Genomic DNA, 23,109 nt, shown 5'->3' with positions numbered 1-23,109 from the left:
TTTCTAGGTGTAAGTATGTAGGACTAGTAGCATGCCAAAGTTTGTGCTATTGCCATTGAGAATGCATTGGGCGTTAAAGTTAAATAACTCAGAAACTACAAAACATTTCAAAGTAAAAAGTTCCAGCATGTGTCTCCACAGTAAGCTGAATTATAAAAAGTGTGAATGGAGTTTCTAGGTGAAAGTGCTTTTTTGACGTGCCAATATCTGCCATTGAGCCCCATTGTAAAATTCTCAAATTTGAAAGCACTATATTTCTAAAACTATGAAACATTTCAAAGATTCCTTTTCAGGCAAACAAGTCCACCGTAAGATGAACCTAAGTAGGCTTGAATGGGGTTTCTAGGAGTAAGTATGTAGGACTAGTAGCATGCCAAAGTTTGTGCTATTGCCATTGAGAATGCATTGGGCGTTAAAGTTAAATAACTCAGAAACTACAAAACATTTCAAAGTAAAAAGTTCCAGCATGTGTCTCCACAGTAAGCTGAATTATAAAAAGTGTGAATGGAGTTTCTAGGTGAAAGTGCTTTTTTGACGTGCCAATATCTGCCATTGAGCCCCATTGTAAAATTCTCAAATTTGAAAGCACTATATTTCTAAAACTATGAAACATTTCAAAGATTCCTTTTCAGGCAAACATGTCCACCGTAAGATGAACCTAAGTAGGCTTGAATGGGGTTTCTAGGTGTAAGTATGTAGGACTAGTAGCATGCCAAAGTTTGTGCTATTGCCATTGAGAATGCATTGGGCGTTAAAGTTAAATAACTCAGAAACTACAAAACATTTCAAAGTAAAACGTTCCAGCATGTGTCTCCACAGTAAGCTGAATTATAAAACGTGTGAATGGAGTTTCTAGGTGAAAGTGATTTTGACGTGCCACTATCTGCCATTATAAATTTCTCACATTTAAAGCACTATATTTCTAAAACTATGAAACATTTCAAAGATTCCTTTTCAGGCAAACATGTCCACCGTAAGATGAACCTAAATAGGTTTGAATGGGGATTCTAGGTGTAAGTATGTAGGACTAGTAGCATGCCAAAGTTATATTTTTTTTCGGACGGCATACTATAGCATGTCGTTTTTCGTGATTTTGGACTATTTGAAAAAAAGATGAAAATCATGAAAAAACGACATACTATAGTTCATGGCTTCGGACGGCATACTATAGCATGTCGTTTTTCATGAATTTGGAGGATTTGAAAAAAAGATGAAAATCATGAAAAAACGACATACTATAGTCCATGGTTTGGGACGGCATAATAATGTCATATTTTCATGATTTTGGGACACTATGTCAGAGCCAGGACTTGAACCTGCAGCCTCCTGATTACCAGGCAGGCTCTGTACCCAGTGAGCCACTGTGCATGCTGTTCTTAAAAGGCCGAATAGATAATGACAGAAGAGCCAGAGACTTGTTTCCATTGTGGTCCATAAACATTCGAGCGTCTAGAGATAAACAACAGCAAAAGAAACAATAGACAAATCTCCTGTTATTTTATTTTTTGTATTTTATTTTTGTATCAATGTTGTACTCAAAGGGAACAGCAGACTGCATTGTGGCAGGTAGCAAGTAGATCAGTGACTTAGCACACTGGCTGCATGATCTGGAGATAGTGGGTTCAAACCCCACTCAAATCTTTACTTGCCAAAATCTGCCATTGACCCCCATTCTGAATTTCTCAAATTTAAAAGCACTATATTTCTAAAACTATGAAACATTTCAAAGATTCCTTTTCAGGCAAACATGTCCACCGTAAGATGAACCTAAGTAGGCTTGAATGGGGTTTCTAGGTGTAAGTATGTAGGACTAGTAGCATGCCAAAATTTGTGCTATTGCCATTGAGAATGCATTGGGCGTTAAAGTTAAATAACTCAGAAACTACAAAACATTTCAAAGTAAAAAGTTCCAGCATGTGTCTCCACAGTAAGCTGAATTATAAAAAGTGTGAATGGAGTTTCTAGGTGAAAGTGCTTTTTTGACGTGCCAATATCTGCCATTGAGCCCCATTGTAAAATTCTCAAATTTGAAAGCACTATATTTCTAAAACTATGAAATATTTCAAAGATTCCTTTTCAGGCAAACATGTCCACCGTAAGATGAACCTAAGTAGGCTTGAATGGGGTTTCTAGGTGTAAGTATGTAGGACTAGTAGCATGCCAAAGTTTGTGCTATTGCCATTGAGAATGCATTGGGCGTTAAAGTTAAATAACTCAGAAACTACAAAACATTTCAAAGTAAAAAGTTCCAGCATGTGTCTCCACAGTAAGCTGAATTATAAAAAGTGTGAATGGAGTTTCTAGGTGAAAGTGCTTTTTTGACGTGCCAATATCTGCCATTGAGCCCCATTGTAAAATTCTCAAATTTGAAAGCACTATATTTCTAAAACTATGAAACATTTCAAAGATTCCTTTTCAGGCAAACATGTCCACCGTAAGATGAACCTAAGTAGGCTTGAATGGGGTTTCTAGGTGTAAGTATGTAGGACTAGTAGCATGCCAAAGTTTGTGCTATTGCCATTGAGAATGCATTGGGCGTTAAAGTTAAATAACTCAGAAACTACAAAACATTTCAAAGTAAAAAGTTCCAGCATGTGTCTCCACAGTAAGCTGAATTATAAAAAGTGTGAATAGAGTTTCTAGGTGAAAGTGCTTTTTTGACGTGCCAATATCTGCCATTGAGCCCCATTGTAAAATTCTCAAATTTGAAAGCACTACATTTCTAAAACTATGAAACATTTCAAAGATTCCTTTTCAGGCAAACATGTCCACCGTAAGATGAACCTAAGTAGGCTTGAATGGGGTTTCTAGGTGTAAGTATGTAGGACTAGTAGCATGCCAAAGTTTGTGCTATTGCCATTGAGAATGCATTGGGCGTTAAAGTTAAATAACTCAGAAACTACAAAACATTTCAAAGTAAAAAGTTCCAGCATGTGTCTCCACAGTAAGCTGAATTATAAAAAGTGTGAATGGAGTTTCTAGGTGAAAGTGCTTTTTTGACGTGCCAATATCTCCCATTGAGCCCCATTGTAAAATTCTCAAATTTGAAAGCACTATATTTCTAAAACTATGAAACATTTCAAAGATTCCTTTTCAGGCAAACATGTCCACCGTAAGATGAACCTAAGTAGGCTTGAATGGGGTTTCTAGGTGTAAGTATGTAGGACTAGTAGCATGCCAAAGTTTGTGCTATTGCCATTGAGAATGCATTGGGCGTTAAAGTAAAATAACTCAGAAACTACAGAACATTTCAAAGTAAAAAGTTCCAGCATGTGTCTCCACAGTAAGCTGAATTATAAAAAGTGCGAATGGAGTTTCTAGGTGAAAGTGCTTTTTTGACGTGCCAATATCTGCCATTGAGCCCCATTGTAAAATTCTCAAATTTGAAAGCACTATATTTCTAAAACTATGAAACATTTCAAAGATTCCTTTTCAGGCAAACATGTCCACCGTAAGATGAACCTAAGTAGGCTTGAATGGGGTTTCTAGGTGTAAGTATGTAGGACTAGTAGCATGCCAAAGTTTGTGCTATTGCCATTGAGAATGCATTGGGCGTTAAAGTTAAATAACTCAGAAACTACAAAACATTTCAAAGTAAAAAGTTCCAGCATGTGTCTCCACAGTAAGCTGAATTATAAAAAGTGTGAATGGAGTTTCTAGGTGAAAGTGCTTTTTTGACGTGCCAATATCTGCCATTGAGCCCCATTGTAAAATTCTCAAATTTGAAAGCACTATATTTCTAAAACTATGAAACATTTCAAAGATTCCTTTTCAGGCAAACATGTCCACCGTAAGATGAACCTAAGTAGGCTTGAATGGGGTTTCTAGGTGTAAGTATGTAGGACTAGTAGCATGCCAAAGTTTGTGCTATTGCCATTGAGAATGCATTGGGCGTTAAAGTTAAATAACTCAGAAACTACAAAACATTTCAAAGTAAAAAGTTCCAGCATGTGTCTCCACAGTAAGCTGAATTATAAAAAGTGTGAATGGAGTTTCTAGGTGAAAGTGCTTTTTTGACGTGCCAATATCTGCCATTGAGCCCCATTGTAAAATTCTCAAATTTGAAAGCACTATATTTCTAAAACTGTGAAACATTTCAAAGATTCCTTTTCAGGCAAACATGTCCACCGTAAGATGAACCTAAGTAGGCTTGAATGGGGTTTCTAGGTGTAAGTATGTAGGACTAGTAGCATGCCAAAGTTTGTGCTATTGCCATTGAGAATGCATTGGGCGTTAAAGTTAAATAACTCAGAAACTACAAAACATTTCAAAGTAAAAAGTTCCAGCATGTGTCTCCACAGTAAGCTGAATTATAAAAAGTGTGAATGGAGTTTCTAGGTGAAAGTGCTTTTTTGACGTGCCAATATCTGCCATTGAGCCCCATTGTAAAATTCTCAAATTTGAAAGCACTATATTTCTAAAACTATGAAACATTTCAAAGATTCCTTTTCAGGCAAACAAGTCCACCGTAAGATGAACCTAAGTAGGCTTGAATGGGGTTTCTAGGAGTAAGTATGTAGGACTAGTAGCATGCCAAAGTTTGTGCTATTGCCATTGAGAATGCATTGGGCGTTAAAGTTAAATAACTCAGAAACTACAAAACATTTCAAAGTAAAAAGTTCCAGCATGTGTCTCCACAGTAAGCTGAATTATAAAAAGTGTGAATGGAGTTTCTAGGTGAAAGTGCTTTTTTGACGTGCCAATATCTGCCATTGAGCCCCATTGTAAAATTCTCAAATTTGAAAGCACTATATTTCTAAAACTATGAAACATTTCAAAGATTCCTTTTCAGGCAAACATGTCCACCGTAAGATGAACCTAAGTAGGCTTGAATGGGGTTTCTAGGTGTAAGTATGTAGGACTAGTAGCATGCCAAAGTTTGTGCTATTGCCATTGAGAATGCATTGGGCGTTAAAGTTAAATAACTCAGAAACTACAAAACATTTCAAAGTAAAAAGTTCCAGCATGTGTCTCCACAGTAAGCTGAATTATAAAAAGTGTGAATGGAGTTTCTAGGTGAAAGTGCTTTTTTGACGTGCCAATATCTGCCATTGAGCCCCATTGTAAAATTCTCAAATTTGAAAGCACTATATTTCTAAAACTGTGAAACATTTCAAAGATTCCTTTTCAGGCAAACATGTCCACCGTAAGATGAACCTAAGTAGGCTTGAATGGGGTTTCTAGGTGTAAGTATGTAGGACTAGTAGCATGCCAAAGTTTGTGCTATTGCCATTGAGAATGCATTGGGCGTTAAAGTTAAATAACTCAGAAACTACAAAACATTTCAAAGTAAAAAGTTCCAGCATGTGTCTCCACAGTAAGCTGAATTATAAAAAGTGTGAATGGAGTTTCTAGGTGAAAGTGCTTTTTTGACGTGCCAATATCTGCCATTGAGCCCCATTGTAAAATTCTCAAATTTGAAAGCACTATATTTCTAAAACTATGAAACATTTCAAAGATTCCTTTTCAGGCAAACAAGTCCACCGTAAGATGAACCTAAGTAGGCTTGAATGGGGTTTCTAGGAGTAAGTATGTAGGACTAGTAGCATGCCAAAGTTTGTGCTATTGCCATTGAGAATGCATTGGGCGTTAAAGTTAAATAACTCAGAAACTACAAAACATTTCAAAGTAAAAAGTTCCAGCATGTGTCTCCACAGTAAGCTGAATTATAAAAAGTGTGAATGGAGTTTCTAGGTGAAAGTGCTTTTTTGACGTGCCAATATCTGCCATTGAGCCCCATTGTAAAATTCTCAAATTTGAAAGCACTATATTTCTAAAACTATGAAACATTTCAAAGATTCCTTTTCAGGCAAACATGTCCACCGTAAGATGAACCTAAGTAGGCTTGAATGGGGTTTCTAGGTGTAAGTATGTAGGACTAGTAGCATGCCAAAGTTTGTGCTATTGCCATTGAGAATGCATTGGGCGTTAAAGTTAAATAACTCAGAAACTACAAAACATTTCAAAGTAAAACGTTCCAGCATGTGTCTCCACAGTAAGCTGAATTATAAAACGTGTGAATGGAGTTTCTAGGTGAAAGTGATTTTGACGTGCCAATATCTGCCATTGAGCCCCATTGTAAAATTCTCAAATTTGAAAGCACTATATTTCTAAAACTATGAAACATTTCAAAGATTCCTTTTCAGGCAAACATGTCCACCGTAAGATGAACCTAAGTAGGCTTGAATGGGGTTTCTAGGTGTAAGTATGTAGGACTAGTAGCATGCCAAAGTTTGTGCTATTGCCATTGAGAATGCATTGGGCGTTAAAGTTAAATAACTCAGAAACTACAAAACATTTCAAAGTAAAAAGTTCCAGCATGTGTCTCCACAGTAAGCTGAATTATAAAAAGTGTGAATAGAGTTTCTAGGTGAAAGTGCTTTTTTGACGTGCCAATATCTGCCATTGAGCCCCATTGTAAAATTCTCAAATTTGAAAGCACTACATTTCTAAAACTATGAAACATTTCAAAGATTCCTTTTCAGGCAAACATGTCCACCGTAAGATGAACCTAAGTAGGCTTGAATGGGGTTTCTAGGTGTAAGTATGTAGGACTAGTAGCATGCCAAAGTTTGTGCTATTGCCATTGAGAATGCATTGGGCGTTAAAGTTAAATAACTCAGAAACTACAAAACATTTCAAAAGTAAAAAGTTCCAGCATGTGTCTCCACAGTAAGCTGAATTATAAAAAGTGTGAATGGAGAATGAAAGTGACGTGCCACTATCTGCCATTATACATTTCTCAAATTAAAAGCACTATATTTCTAAAACTATGAAACATTTCAAAGATTCCTTTTCAGGCAAACATGTCCACCATAAGATGAACCTAAATAGGTTTGAATGGGGATTCTAGGTTTAAGTATGTAGGAATAGTAGCATGCCAAAGTTATAATTTTTTTCGGACGGCATACTATAGCATGTCGTTTTTCGTGATTTTGGACTATTTGAAAAAAAGATGAAAATCATGAAAAAACGACATACTATAGTTCATGGCTTCGGACGGCATACTATAGCATGTCGTTTTTCATGATTTTGGAGGATTTGAAAAAAAGATGAAAATCATGAAAAAACGACATACTATAGTCCATGGTTTGGGACGGCATAATAATGTCATTTTTCATGATTTTGGGACACTATGTCAGAGCCAGGACTTGAACCTGCAGCCTCCTGATTACCAGGCAGGCTCTGTACCCAGTGAGCCACTGTGCATGCTGTTCTTAAAAGGCCGAATAGATAATGACAGAAGAGCCAGAGACTTGTTTCCATTGTGGTTCATAAACATTCGAGCGTCTAGAGATAAACAGCAAAAGAAACAATAGACAAATCTCCTGTTATTAAATTTTTTGTATTTTATTTTTGTATCAATGTTGTACTCAAAGGGAACAGCAGACTGCATTGTGGCAGGTAGCAAGTAGATCAGTGACTTAGCACACTGGCTGCATGATCTGGAGATAGTGGGTTCAAACCCCACTCAAATCTTTACTTGCCAAAATCTGCCATTGACCCCCTTTCTGAATTTCTCAAATTTAAAAGCACTATATTTCTAAAACTATGAAACATTTCAAAGATTCCTTTTCAGGCAAACATGTCCACCGTAAGATGAACCTAAGTAGGCTTGAATGGGGTTTCTAGGTGTAAGTATGTAGGACTAGTAGCATGCCAAAGTTTGTGCTATTGCCATTGAGAATGCATTGGGCGTTAAAGTTAAATAACTCAGAAACTACAAAACATTTCAAAGTAAAAAGTTCCAGCATGTGTCTCCACAGTAAGCTGAATTATAAAAAGTGTGAATGGAGTTTCTAGGTGAAAGTGCTTTTTTGACGTGCCAATATCTGCCATTGAGCCCCATTGTAAAATTCTCAAATTTGAAAGCACTATATTTCTAAAACTATGAAACATTTCAAAGATTCCTTTTCAGGCAAACATGTCCACCGTAAGATGAACCTAAGTAGGCTTGAATGGGGTTTCTAGGTGTAAGTATGTAGGACTAGTAGCATGCCAAAGTTTGTGCTATTGCCATTGAGAATGCATTGGGCGTTAAAGTTAAATAACTCAGAAACTACAAAACATTTCAAAGTAAAAAGTTCCAGCATGTGTCTCCACAGTAAGCTGAATTATAAAAAGTGTGAATGGAGTTTCTAGGTGAAAGTGCTTTTTTGACGTGCCAATATCTGCCATTGAGCCCCATTGTAAAATTCTCAAATTTGAAAGCACTATATTTCTAAAACTGTGAAACATTTCAAAGATTCCTTTTCAGGCAAACATGTCCACCGTAAGATGAACCTAAGTAGGCTTGAATGGGGTTTCTAGGTGTAAGTATGTAGGACTAGTAGCATGCCAAAGTTTGTGCTATTGCCATTGAGAATGCATTGGGCGTTAAAGTTAAATAACTCAGAAACTACAAAACATTTCAAAGTAAAAAGTTCCAGCATGTGTCTCCACAGTAAGCTGAATTATAAAAAGTGTGAATGGAGTTTCTAGGTGAAAGTGCTTTTTTGACGTGCCAATATCTGCCATGAGCCCCATTGTAAAATTCTCAAATTTGAAAGCACTATATTTCTAAAACTATGAAACATTTCAAAGATTCCTTTTCAGGCAAACAAGTCCACCGTAAGATGAACCTAAGTAGGCTTGAATGGGGTTTCTAGGAGTAAGTATGTAGGACTAGTAGCATGCCAAAGTTTGTGCTATTGCCATTGAGAATGCATTGGGCGTTAAAGTTAAATAACTCAGAAACTACAAAACATTTCAAAGTAAAAAGTTCCAGCATGTGTCTCCACAGTAAGCTGAATTATAAAAAGTGTGAATGGAGTTTCTAGGTGAAAGTGCTTTTTTGACGTGCCAATATCTGCCATTGAGCCCCATTGTAAAATTCTCAAATTTGAAAGCACTATATTTCTAAAACTATGAAACATTTCAAAGATTCCTTTTCAGGCAAACATGTCCACCGTAAGATGAACCTAAGTAGGCTTGAATGGGGTTTCTAGGTGTAAGTATGTAGGACTAGTAGCATGCCAAAGTTTGTGCTATTGCCATTGAGAATGCATTGGGCGTTAAAGTTAAATAACTCAGAAACTACAAAACATTTCAAAGTAAAAAGTTCCAGCATGTGTCTCCACAGTAAGCTGAATTATAAAAAGTGTGAATGGAGTTTCTAGGTGAAAGTGCTTTTTTGACGTGCCAATATCTGCCATTGAGCCCCATTGTAAAATTCTCAAATTTGAAAGCACTATATTTCTAAAACTGTGAAACATTTCAAAGATTCCTTTTCAGGCAAACATGTCCACCGTAAGATGAACCTAAGTAGGCTTGAATGGGGTTTCTAGGTGTAAGTATGTAGGACTAGTAGCATGCCAAAGTTTGTGCTATTGCCATTGAGAATGCATTGGGCGTTAAAGTTAAATAACTCAGAAACTACAAAACATTTCAAAGTAAAAAGTTCCAGCATGTGTCTCCACAGTAAGCTGAATTATAAAAAGTGTGAATGGAGTTTCTAGGTGAAAGTGCTTTTTTGACGTGCCAATATCTGCCATTGAGCCCCATTGTAAAATTCTCAAATTTGAAAGCACTATATTTCTAAAACTATGAAACATTTCAAAGATTCCTTTTCAGGCAAACAAGTCCACCGTAAGATGAACCTAAGTAGGCTTGAATGGGGTTTCTAGGAGTAAGTATGTAGGACTAGTAGCATGCCAAAGTTTGTGCTATTGCCATTGAGAATGCATTGGGCGTTAAAGTTAAATAACTCAGAAACTACAAAACATTTCAAAGTAAAAAGTTCCAGCATGTGTCTCCACAGTAAGCTGAATTATAAAAAGTGTGAATGGAGTTTCTAGGTGAAAGTGCTTTTTTGACGTGCCAATATCTGCCATTGAGCCCCATTGTAAAATTCTCAAATTTGAAAGCACTATATTTCTAAAACTATGAAACATTTCAAAGATTCCTTTTCAGGCAAACATGTCCACCGTAAGATGAACCTAAGTAGGCTTGAATGGGGTTTCTAGGTGTAAGTATGTAGGACTAGTAGCATGCCAAAGTTTGTGCTATTGCCATTGAGAATGCATTGGGCGTTAAAGTTAAATAACTCAGAAACTACAAAACATTTCAAAGTAAAACGTTCCAGCATGTGTCTCCACAGTAAGCTGAATTATAAAACGTGTGAATGGAGTTTCTAGGTGAAAGTGATTTTGACGTGCCACTATCTGCCATTATAAATTTCTCACATTTAAAGCACTATATTTCTAAAACTATGAAACATTTCAAAGATTCCTTTTCAGGCAAACATGTCCACCGTAAGATGAACCTAAATAGGTTTGAATGGGGATTCTAGGTGTAAGTATGTAGGACTAGTAGCATGCCAAAGTTATATTTTTTTTCGGACGGCATACTATAGCATGTCGTTTTTCGTGATTTTGGACTATTTGAAAAAAAGATGAAAATCATGAAAAAACGACATACTATAGTTCATGGCTTCGGACGGCATACTATAGCATGTCGTTTTTCATGAATTTGGAGGATTTGAAAAAAAGATGAAAATCATGAAAAAACGACATACTATAGTCCATGGTTTGGGACGGCATAATAATGTCATATTTTCATGATTTTGGGACACTATGTCAGAGCCAGGACTTGAACCTGCAGCCTCCTGATTACCAGGCAGGCTCTGTACCCAGTGAGCCACTGTGCATGCTGTTCTTAAAAGGCCGAATAGATAATGACAGAAGAGCCAGAGACTTGTTTCCATTGTGGTCCATAAACATTCGAGCGTCTAGAGATAAACAACAGCAAAAGAAACAATAGACAAATCTCCTGTTATTTTATTTTTTGTATTTTATTTTTGTATCAATGTTGTACTCAAAGGGAACAGCAGACTGCATTGTGGCAGGTAGCAAGTAGATCAGTGACTTAGCACACTGGCTGCATGATCTGGAGATAGTGGGTTCAAACCCCACTCAAATCTTTACTTGCCAAAATCTGCCATTGACCCCCATTCTGAATTTCTCAAATTTAAAAGCACTATATTTCTAAAACTATGAAACATTTCAAAGATTCCTTTTCAGGCAAACATGTCCACCGTAAGATGAACCTAAGTAGGCTTGAATGGGGTTTCTAGGTGTAAGTATGTAGGACTAGTAGCATGCCAAAATTTGTGCTATTGCCATTGAGAATGCATTGGGCGTTAAAGTTAAATAACTCAGAAACTACAAAACATTTCAAAGTAAAAAGTTCCAGCATGTGTCTCCACAGTAAGCTGAATTATAAAAAGTGTGAATGGAGTTTCTAGGTGAAAGTGCTTTTTTGACGTGCCAATATCTGCCATTGAGCCCCATTGTAAAATTCTCAAATTTGAAAGCACTATATTTCTAAAACTATGAAATATTTCAAAGATTCCTTTTCAGGCAAACATGTCCACCGTAAGATGAACCTAAGTAGGCTTGAATGGGGTTTCTAGGTGTAAGTATGTAGGACTAGTAGCATGCCAAAGTTTGTGCTATTGCCATTGAGAATGCATTGGGCGTTAAAGTTAAATAACTCAGAAACTACAAAACATTTCAAAGTAAAAAGTTCCAGCATGTGTCTCCACAGTAAGCTGAATTATAAAAAGTGTGAATGGAGTTTCTAGGTGAAAGTGCTTTTTTGACGTGCCAATATCTGCCATTGAGCCCCATTGTAAAATTCTCAAATTTGAAAGCACTATATTTCTAAAACTATGAAACATTTCAAAGATTCCTTTTCAGGCAAACATGTCCACCGTAAGATGAACCTAAGTAGGCTTGAATGGGGTTTCTAGGTGTAAGTATGTAGGACTAGTAGCATGCCAAAGTTTGTGCTATTGCCATTGAGAATGCATTGGGCGTTAAAGTTAAATAACTCAGAAACTACAAAACATTTCAAAGTAAAAAGTTCCAGCATGTGTCTCCACAGTAAGCTGAATTATAAAAAGTGTGAATAGAGTTTCTAGGTGAAAGTGCTTTTTTGACGTGCCAATATCTGCCATTGAGCCCCATTGTAAAATTCTCAAATTTGAAAGCACTACATTTCTAAAACTATGAAACATTTCAAAGATTCCTTTTCAGGCAAACATGTCCACCGTAAGATGAACCTAAGTAGGCTTGAATGGGGTTTCTAGGTGTAAGTATGTAGGACTAGTAGCATGCCAAAGTTTGTGCTATTGCCATTGAGAATGCATTGGGCGTTAAAGTTAAATAACTCAGAAACTACAAAACATTTCAAAGTAAAAAGTTCCAGCATGTGTCTCCACAGTAAGCTGAATTATAAAAAGTGTGAATGGAGTTTCTAGGTGAAAGTGCTTTTTTGACGTGCCAATATCTCCCATTGAGCCCCATTGTAAAATTCTCAAATTTGAAAGCACTATATTTCTAAAACTATGAAACATTTCAAAGATTCCTTTTCAGGCAAACATGTCCACCGTAAGATGAACCTAAGTAGGCTTGAATGGGGTTTCTAGGTGTAAGTATGTAGGACTAGTAGCATGCCAAAGTTTGTGCTATTGCCATTGAGAATGCATTGGGCGTTAAAGTAAAATAACTCAGAAACTACAGAACATTTCAAAGTAAAAAGTTCCAGCATGTGTCTCCACAGTAAGCTGAATTATAAAAAGTGCGAATGGAGTTTCTAGGTGAAAGTGCTTTTTTGACGTGCCAATATCTGCCATTGAGCCCCATTGTAAAATTCTCAAATTTGAAAGCACTATATTTCTAAAACTATGAAACATTTCAAAGATTCCTTTTCAGGCAAACATGTCCACCGTAAGATGAACCTAAGTAGGCTTGAATGGGGTTTCTAGGTGTAAGTATGTAGGACTAGTAGCATGCCAAAGTTTGTGCTATTGCCATTGAGAATGCATTGGGCGTTAAAGTTAAATAACTCAGAAACTACAAAACATTTCAAAGTAAAAAGTTCCAGCATGTGTCTCCACAGTAAGCTGAATTATAAAAAGTGTGAATGGAGTTTCTAGGTGAAAGTGCTTTTTTGACGTGCCAATATCTGCCATTGAGCCCCATTGTAAAATTCTCAAATTTGAAAGCACTATCTTTCTAAAACTATGAAACATTTCAAAGATTCCTTTTCAGGCAAACATGTCCACCGTAAGATGAACCTAAGTAGGCTTGAATGGGGTTTCTAGGTGTAAGTATGTAGGACTAGTAGCATGCCAAAGTTTGTGCTATTGCCATTGAGAATGCATTGGGCGTTAAAGTTAAATAACTCAGAAACTACAAAACATTTCAAAGTAAAAAGTTCCAGCATGTGTCTCCACAGTAAGCTGAATTATAAAAAGTGTGAATGGAGTTTCTAGGTGAAAGTGCTTTTTTGACGTGCCAATATCTGCTATTGAGCCCCATTGTAAAATTCTCAAATTTGAAAGCACTATATTTCTAAAACTATGAAACATTTCAAAGATTCCTTTTCAGGCAAACATGTCCACCGTAAGATGAACCTAAGTAGGCTTGAATGGGGTTTCTAGGTGTAAGTATGTAGGACTAGTAGCATGCCAAAGTTTGTGCTATTGCCATTGAGAATGCATTGGGCGTTAAAGTTAAATAACTCAGAAACTACAAAACATTTCAAAGTAAAAAGTTCCAGCATGTGTCTCCACAGTAAGCTGAATTATAAAAAGTGTGAATGGAGTTTCTAGGTGAAAGTGCTTTTTTGACGTGCCAATATCTGCCATTGAGCCCCATTGTAAAATTCTCAAATTTGAAAGCACTATATTTCTAAAACTATGAAACATTTCAAAGATTCCTTTTCAGGCAAACATGTCCACCGTAAGATGAACCTAAGTAGGCTTGAATGGGGTTTCTAGGTGTAAGTATGTAGGACTAGTAGCATGCCAAAGTTTGTGCTATTGCCATTGAGAATGCATTGGGCGTTAAAGTTAAATAACTCAGAAACTACAAAACATTTCAAAGTAAAAAGTTCCAGCATGTGTCTCCACAGTAAGCTGAATTATAAAAAGTGTGAATAGAGTTTCTAGGTGAAAGTGCTTTTTTGACGTGCCAATATCTGCCGTTGAGCCCCATTGTAAAATTCTCAAATTTGAAAGCACTAAATTTCTAAAACTATGAAACATTTCAAAGATTCCTTTTCAGGCAAACATGTCCACCGTAAGATGAACCTAAGTAGGCTTGAATGGCGTTTCTAGGTGTAAGTATGTAGGACTAGTAGCATGCCAAAGTTTGTGCTATTGCCATTGAGAATGCATTGGGCGTTAAAGTTAAATAACTCAGAAACTACAAAACATTTCAAAGTAAAAAGTTCCAGCATGTGTCTCCACAGTAAGCTGAATTATAAAAAGTGCGAATGGAGTTTCTAGGTGAAAGTGCTTTTTTGACGTGCCAATATCTGCCATTGAGCCCCATTGTAAAATTCTCAAATTTGAAAGCACTATATTTCTAAAACTATGAAACATTTCAAAGATTCCTTTTCAGGCAAACATGTCCACCGTAAGATGAACCTAAGTAGGCTTGAATGGGGTTTCTAGGTGTAAGTATGTAGGACTAGTAGCATGCCAAAGTTTGTGCTATTGCCATTGAGAATGCATTGGGCGTTAAAGTTAAATAACTCAGAAACTACAAAACATTTCAAAGTAAAAAGTTCCAGCATGTGTCTCCACAGTAAGCTGAATTATAAAAAGTGTGAATGGAGTTTCTAGGTGAAAGTGCTTTTTTGACGTGCCAATATCTGCCATTGAGCCCCATTGTAAAATTCTCAAATTTGAAAGCACTATATTTCTAAAACTATGAAACATTTCAAAGATTCCTTTTCAGGCAAACATGTCCACCGTAAGATGAACCTAAGTAGGCTTGAATGGGGTTTCTAGGTGTAAGTATGTAGGAGTAGTAGCATGCCAAAGTTTGTGCTATTGCCATTGAGAATGCATTGGGCGTTAAAGTTAAATAACTCAGAAACTACAAAACATTTCAAAGTAAAAAGTTCCAGCATGTGTCTCCACAGTAAGCTGAATTATAAAGTGTGAATGGAGTTTCTAGGTGAAAGTGCTTTTTTGACGTGCCAATATCTGCCATTGAGCCCCATTGTAAAATTCTCAAATTTGAAAGCACTATATTTCTAAAACTATGAAACATTTCAAAGATTCCTTTTCAGGCAAACATGTCCACCGTAAGATGAACCTAAGTAGGCTTGAATGGGGTTTCTAGGTGTAAGTATGTAGGACTAGTAGCATGCCAAAGTTTGTGCTATTGCCATTGAGAATGCATTGGGCGTTAAAGTTAAATAACTCAGAAACTACAAAACATTTCAAAGTAAAAAGTTCCAGCATGTGTCTCCACAGTAAGCTGAATTATAAAAAGTGTGAATGGAGTTTCTAGGTGAAAGTGCTTTTTTGACGTGCCAATATCTGCCATTGAGCCCCATTGTAAAATTCTCAAATTTGAAAGCACTATATTTCTAAAACTATGAAACATTTCAAAGATTCCTTTTCAGGCAAACATGTCCACCATAAGATGAACCTAAGTAGGCTTGAATGGGGTTTCTAGGTGTAAGTATGTAGGACTAGTAGCATGCCAAAGTTTGTGCTATTGCCATTGAGAATGCATTGGGCGTTAAAGTTAAATAACTCAGAAACTACAAAACATTTAAAAGTAAAAAGTTCCAGCATGTGTCTCCACAGTAAGCTGAATTATAAAAAGTGTGAATGGAGTTTCTAGGTGAAAGTGCTTTTTTGACGTGCCAAAATCTGCCATTGAGCCCCATTGTAAAATTCTCAAATTTGAAAGCACTATATTTCTAAAACTATGAAACATTTCAAAGATTCCTTTTCAGGCAAACATGTCCACCGTAAGATGAACCTAAGTAGGCTTGAATGGGGTTTCTAGGTGTAAGTATGTAGGAGTAGTAGCATGCCAAAGTTTGTGCTATTGCCATTGAGAATGCATTGGGCGTTAAAGTTAAATAACTCAGAAACTACAAAACATTTCAAAGTAAAAAGTTCCAGCATGTGTCTCCACAGTAAGCTGAATTATAAAGTGTGAATGGAGTTTCTAGGTGAAAGTGCTTTTTTGACGTGCCAATATCTGCCATTGAGCCCCATTGTAAAATTCTCAAATTTGAAAGCACTACATTTCTAAAACTATGAAACATTTCAAAGATTCCTTTTCAGGCAAACATGTCCACCGTAAGATGAACCTAAGTAGGCTTGAATGGGGTTTCTAGGTGTAAGTATGTAGGACTAGTAGCATGCCAAAGTTTGTGCTATTGCCATTGAGAATGCATTGGGCGTTAAAGTTAAATAACTCAGAAACTACAAAACATTTCAAAGTAAAAAGTTCCAGCATGTGTCTCCACAGTAAGCTGAATTATAAAAAGTGTGAATGGAGTTTCTAGGTGAAAGTGCTTTTTTGACGTGCCAATATCTCCCATTGAGCCCCATTGTAAAATTCTCAAATTTGAAAGCACTATATTTCTAAAACTATGAAACATTTCAAAGATTCCTTTTCAGGCAAACATGTCCACCGTAAGATGAACCTAAGTAGGCTTGAATGGGGTTTCTAGGTGTAAGTATGTAGGACTAGTAGCATGCCAACGTTTGTGCTATTGCCATTGAGAATGCATTGGGCGTTAAAGTAAAATAACTCAGAAACTACAGAACATTTCAAAGTAAAAAGTTCCAGCATGTGTCTCCACAGTAAGCTGAATTATAAAAAGTGCGAATGGAGTTTCTAGGTGAAAGTGCTTTTTTGACGTGCCAATATCTGCCATTGAGCCCCATTGTAAAATTCTCAAATTTGAAAGCACTATATTTCTAAAACTATGAAACATTTCAAAGATTCCTTTTCAGGCAAACATGTCCACCGTAAGATGAACCTAAGTAGGCTTGAATGGGGTTTCTAGGTGTAAGTATGTAGGACTAGTAGCATGCCAAAGTTTGTGCTATTGCCATTGAGAATGCATTGGGCGTTAAAGTTAAATAACTCAGAAACTACAAAACATTTCAAAGTAAAAAGTTCCAGCATGTGTCTCCACAGTAAGCTGAATTATAAAAAGTGTGAATGGAGTTTCTAGGTGAAAGTGCTTTTTTGACGTGCCAATATCTGCCATTGAGCCCCATTGTAAAATTCTCAAATTTGAAAGCACTATCTTTCTAAAACTATGAAACATTTCAAAGATTCCTTTTCAGGCAAACATGTCCACCGTAAGATGAACCTAAGTAGGCTTGAATGGGGTTTCTAGGTGTAAGTATGTAGGACTAGTAGCATGCCAAAGTTTGTGCTATTGCCATTGAGAATGCATTGGGCGTTAAAGTTAAATAACTCAGAAACTACAAAACATTTCAAAGTAAAAAGTTCCAGCATGTGTCTCCACAGTAAGCTGAATTATAAAAAGTGTGAATGGAGTTTCTAGGTGAAAGTGCTTTTTTGACGTGCCAATATCTGCTATTGAGCCCCATTGTAAAATTCTCAAATTTGAAAGCACTATATTTCTAAAACTATGAAACATTTCAAAGATTCCTTTTCAGGCAAACATGTCCACCGTAAGATGAACCTAAGTAGGCTTGAATGGGGTTTCTAGGTGTAAGTATGTAGGACTAGTAGCATGCCAAAGTTTGTGCTATTGCCATTGAGAATGCATTGGGCGTTAAAGTTAAATAACTCAGAAACTACAAAACATTTCAAAGTAAAAAGTTCCAGCATGTGTCTCCACAGTAAGCTGAATTATAAAAAGTGTGAATGGAGTTTCTAGGTGAAAGTGCTTTTTTGACGTGCCAATATCTGCCATTGAGCCCCATTGTAAAATTCTCAAATTTGAAAGCACTATATTTCTAAAACTATGAAACATTTCAAAGATTCCTTTTCAGGCAAACATGTCCACCGTAAGATGAACCTAAGTAGGCTTGAATGGGGTTTCTAGGTGTAAGTATGTAGGACTAGTAGCATGCCAAAGTTTGTGCTATTGCCATTGAGAATGCATTGGGCGTTAAAGTTAAATAACTCAGAAACTACAAAACATTTCAAAGTAAAAAGTTCCAGCATGTGTCTCCACAGTAAGCTGAATTATAAAAAGTGTGAATAGAGTTTCTAGGTGAAAGTGCTTTTTTGACGTGCCAATATCTGCCGTTGAGCCCCATTGTAAAATTCTCAAATTTGAAAGCACTAAATTTCTAAAACTATGAAACATTTCAAAGATTCCTTTTCAGGCAAACATGTCCACCGTAAGATGAACCTAAGTAGGCTTGAATGGCGTTTCTAGGTGTAAGTATGTAGGACTAGTAGCATGCCAAAGTTTGTGCTATTGCCATTGAGAATGCATTGGGCGTTAAAGTTAAATAACTCAGAAACTACAAAACATTTCAAAGTAAAAAGTTCCAGCATGTGTCTCCACAGTAAGCTGAATTATAAAAAGTGCGAATGGAGTTTCTAGGTGAAAGTGCTTTTTTGACGTGCCAATATCTGCCATTGAGCCCCATTGTAAAATTCTCAAATTTGAAAGCACTATATTTCTAAAACTATGAAACATTTCAAAGATTCCTTTTCAGGCAAACATGTCCACCGTAAGATGAACCTAAGTAGGCTTGAATGGGGTTTCTAGGTGTAAGTATGTAGGACTAGTAGCATGCCAAAGTTTGTGCTATTGCCATTGAGAATGCATTGGGCGTTAAAGTTAAATAACTCAGAAACTACAAAACATTTCAAAGTAAAAAGTTCCAGCATGTGTCTCCACAGTAAGCTGAATTATAAAAAGTGTGAATGGAGTTTCTAGGTGAAAGTGCTTTTTTGACGTGCCAATATCTGCCATTGAGCCCCATTGTAAAATTCTCAAATTTGAAAGCACTATATTTCTAAAACTATGAAACATTTCAAAGATTCCTTTTCAGGCAAACATGTCCACCGTAAGATGAACCTAAGTAGGCTTGAATGGGGTTTCTAGGTGTAAGTATGTAGGAGTAGTAGCATGCCAAAGTTTGTGCTATTGCCATTGAGAATGCATTGGGCGTTAAAGTTAAATAACTCAGAAACTACAAAACATTTCAAAGTAAAAAGTTCCAGCATGTGTCTCCACAGTAAGCTGAATTATAAAGTGTGAATGGAGTTTCTAGGTGAAAGTGCTTTTTTGACGTGCCAATATCTGCCATTGAGCCCCATTGTAAAATTCTCAAATTTGAAAGCACTATATTTCTAAAACTATGAAACATTTCAAAGATTCCTTTTCAGGCAAACATGTCCACCGTAAGATGAACCTAAGTAGGCTTGAATGGGGTTTCTAGGTGTAAGTATGTAGGACTAGTAGCATGCCAAAGTTTGTGCTATTGCCATTGAGAATGCATTGGGCGTTAAAGTTAAATAACTCAGAAACTACAAAACATTTCAAAGTAAAAAGTTCCAGCATGTGTCTCCACAGTAAGCTGAATTATAAAAAGTGTGAATGGAGTTTCTAGGTGAAAGTGCTTTTTTGACGTGCCAATATCTGCCATTGAGCCCCATTGTAAAATTCTCAAATTTGAAAGCACTATATTTCTAAAACTATGAAACATTTCAAAGATTCCTTTTCAGGCAAACATGTCCACCATAAGATGAACCTAAGTAGGCTTGAATGGGGTTTCTAGGTGTAAGTATGTAGGACTAGTAGCATGCCAAAGTTTGTGCTATTGCCATTGAGAATGCATTGGGCGTTAAAGTTAAATAACTCAGAAACTACAAAACATTTAAAAGTAAAAAGTTCCAGCATGTGTCTCCACAGTAAGCTGAATTATAAAAAGTGTGAATGGAGTTTCTAGGTGAAAGTGCTTTTTTGACGTGCCAAAATCTGCCATTGAGCCCCATTGTAAAATTCTCAAATTTGAAAGCACTATATTTCTAAAACTATGAAACATTTCAAAGATTCCTTTTCAGGCAAACATGTCCACCATAAGATGAACCTAAGTAGGCTTGAATGGGGTTTCTAGGTGTAAGTATGTAGGAGTAGTAGCATGCCAAAGTTTGTGCTATTGCCATTGAGAATGCATTGGGCGTTAAAGTTAAATAACTCAGAAACTACAAAACATTTCAAAGTAAAAAGTTCCAGCATGTGTCTCCACAGTAAGCTGAATTATAAAGTGTGAATGGAGTTTCTAGGTGAAAGTGCTTTTTTGACGTGCCAATATCTGCCATTGAGCCCCATTGTAAAATTCTCAAATTTGAAAGCACTATATTTCTAAAACTATGAAACATTTCAAAGATTCCTTTTCAGGCAAACATGTCCACCGTAAGATGAACCTAAGTAGGCTTGAATGGGGTTTCTAGGTGTAAGTATGTAGGACTAGTAGCATGCCAAAGTTTGTGCTATTGCCATTGAGAATGCATTGGGCGTTAAAGTTAAATAACTCAGAAACTACAAAACATTTCAAAGTAAAAAGTTCCAGCATGTGTCTCCACAGTAAGCTGAATTATAAAAAGTGTGAATGGAGTTTCTAGGTGAAAGTGCTTTTTTGACGTGCCAATATCTGCCATTGAGCCCCATTGTAAAATTCTCAAATTTGAAAGCACTATATTTCTAAAACTGTGAAACATTTCAAAGATTCCTTTTCAGGCAAACATGTCCACCGTAAGATGAACCTAAGTAGGCTTGAATGGGGTTTCTAGGTGTAAGTATGTAGGACTAGTAGCATGCCAAAGTTTGTGCTATTGCCATTGAGAATGCATTGGGCGTTAAAGTTAAATAACTCAGAAACTACAAAACATTTCAAAGTAAAAAGTTCCAGCATGTGTCTCCACAGTAAGCTGAATTATAAAAAGTGTGAATGGAGTTTCTAGGTGAAAGTGCTTTTTTGACGTGCCAATATCTGCCATTGAGCCCCATTGTAAAATTCTCAAATTTGAAAGCACTATATTTCTAAAACTATGAAACATTTCAAAGATTCCTTTTCAGGCAAACAAGTCCACCGTAAGATGAACCTAAGTAGGCTTGAATGGGGTTTCTAGGAGTAAGTATGTAGGACTAGTAGCATGCCAAAGTTTGTGCTATTGCCATTGAGAATGCATTGGGCGTTAAAGTTAAATAACTCAGAAACTACAAAACATTTCAAAGTAAAAAGTTCCAGCATGTGTCTCCACAGTAAGCTGAATTATAAAAAGTGTGAATGGAGTTTCTAGGTGAAAGTGCTTTTTTGACGTGCCAATATCTGCCATTGAGCCCCATTGTAAAATTCTCAAATTTGAAAGCACTATATTTCTAAAACTATGAAACATTTCAAAGATTCCTTTTCAGGCAAACATGTCCACCGTAAGATGAACCTAAGTAGGCTTGAATGGGGTTTCTAGGTGTAAGTATGTAGGACTAGTAGCATGCCAAAGTTTGTGCTATTGCCATTGAGAATGCATTGGGCGTTAAAGTTAAATAACTCAGAAACTACAAAACATTTCAAAGTAAAACGTTCCAGCATGTGTCTCCACAGTAAGCTGAATTATAAAACGTGTGAATGGAGTTTCTAGGTAAAAGTGATTTTGACGTGCCAATATCTGCCATTGAGCCCCATTGTAAAATTCTCAAATTTGAAAGCACTATATTTCTAAAACTATGAAACATTTCAAAGATTCCTTTTCAGGCAAACATGTCCACCGTAAGATGAACCTAAGTAGGCTTGAATGGGGTTTCTAGGTGTAAGTATGTAGGACTAGTAGCATGCCAAAGTTTGTGCTATTGCCATTGAGAATGCATTGGGCGTTAAAGTTAAATAACTCAGAAACTACAAAACATTTCAAAGTAAAAAGTTCCAGCATGTGTCTCCACAGTAAGCTGAATTATAAAAAGTGTGAATAGAGTTTCTAGGTGAAAGTGCTTTTTTGACGTGCCAATATCTGCCATTGAGCCCCATTGTAAAATTCTCAAATTTGAAAGCACTACATTTCTAAAACTATGAAACATTTCAAAGATTCCTTTTCAGGCAAACATGTCCACCGTAAGATGAACCTAAGTAGGCTTGAATGGGGTTTCTAGGTGTAAGTATGTAGGACTAGTAGCATGCCAAAGTTTGTGCTATTGCCATTGAGAATGCATTGGGCGTTAAAGTTAAACTAGAAAAGCAGTTCCTGGTGAAACTGCGTGGGCTCGCCAAAAAACGCAATGTATGACGTAAGTAAAAAAAAAAAAAAAAAAGTTAAGTTTTTTTAAGTTTTAAAAACAAAAAGTTAAAAAAAAAAAAGTTTAGAAAAAAAATAAGTTTTTAAAAAAAAAAGTTAAAAAAAGAAAGTAAAAAAAAAAAAAGTTTAAAAAAAAAAAAGGTTTTTAAAAAAAAAAGTTTAAGAAAAAAAGTTAAAAAAAAAAAAAAGTTAAAAAAAAAAAGTTAAAAAAAAAAAAAGTTTAAAAAAAATATATTTTTTAAGTTTATATTAGTGTTCCTATTGGTGGTGTAAGTCCATAAACAAATTTTCAGGACTGTATCATGCTGCAAACAAAAGTTAGAGCTGTGTAAAGGCCAGCCAATGGGAAGACAGAAGGGCGGGGCTTAAGCAATTAATTAAGTACAGCGTGCTCCTATTGGTGGTCTAAGCCCATGGAGCAAATTGCAAGACTGTAGCATGCTGCAAGCAAAAGACAGGGTTTTTGTGTGTGTGTGTGTGTGTGTGTGCGTGTGTGCGTGTGTGTGCGTGCGCGTGCGTGTGCACGTGCGTGCGTGTGCATGCATGCGTGTGTCTGTGACTCTGTGTGTAGAGCCTAATTGCACAAATAGCAGACCTACAAGCTGTGTGCGTGCGTGCGTGCGTGCGTGCGTGCTTGCGTATGCATGCGTGTGTCTGTGACTGCACAAATAGCAGACCTACAAGCTCACAAGGTTTCGCAGAGCAACTCATTGAGATCTTGTAACTCTAATGTCAGCCCTGTAATTAAGCCATTATATGTCTCAGCTGTGGGGGAGTAAAACAGTGCTTCACTATGACTGGGAGATTTCAATGGGCCTGAATAGGGAAAAACCTATGCCCGAACAAATTGCTCTATCGCAAAAAGTAAAAGTCGAATGCAAATATTGTTTTCACTTTGAGTGGCCTGAGCCATTGAGGTACAACATGTGCGATGGTGGTGTTGGTACGATCGAAAATGTGGTTATAAGAGCGAGTTAAGAATTGTCTTCACGATACTTTCCTCGTAAGAATTATA

Source organism: Electrona antarctica (assembly GCF_951216825.1).
Source record: "Electrona antarctica genome assembly, chromosome: 11".
Lineage (NCBI taxonomy): Eukaryota > Metazoa > Chordata > Actinopteri > Myctophiformes > Myctophidae > Electrona > Electrona antarctica.
This window is presented reverse-complemented; position numbering follows the sequence as displayed.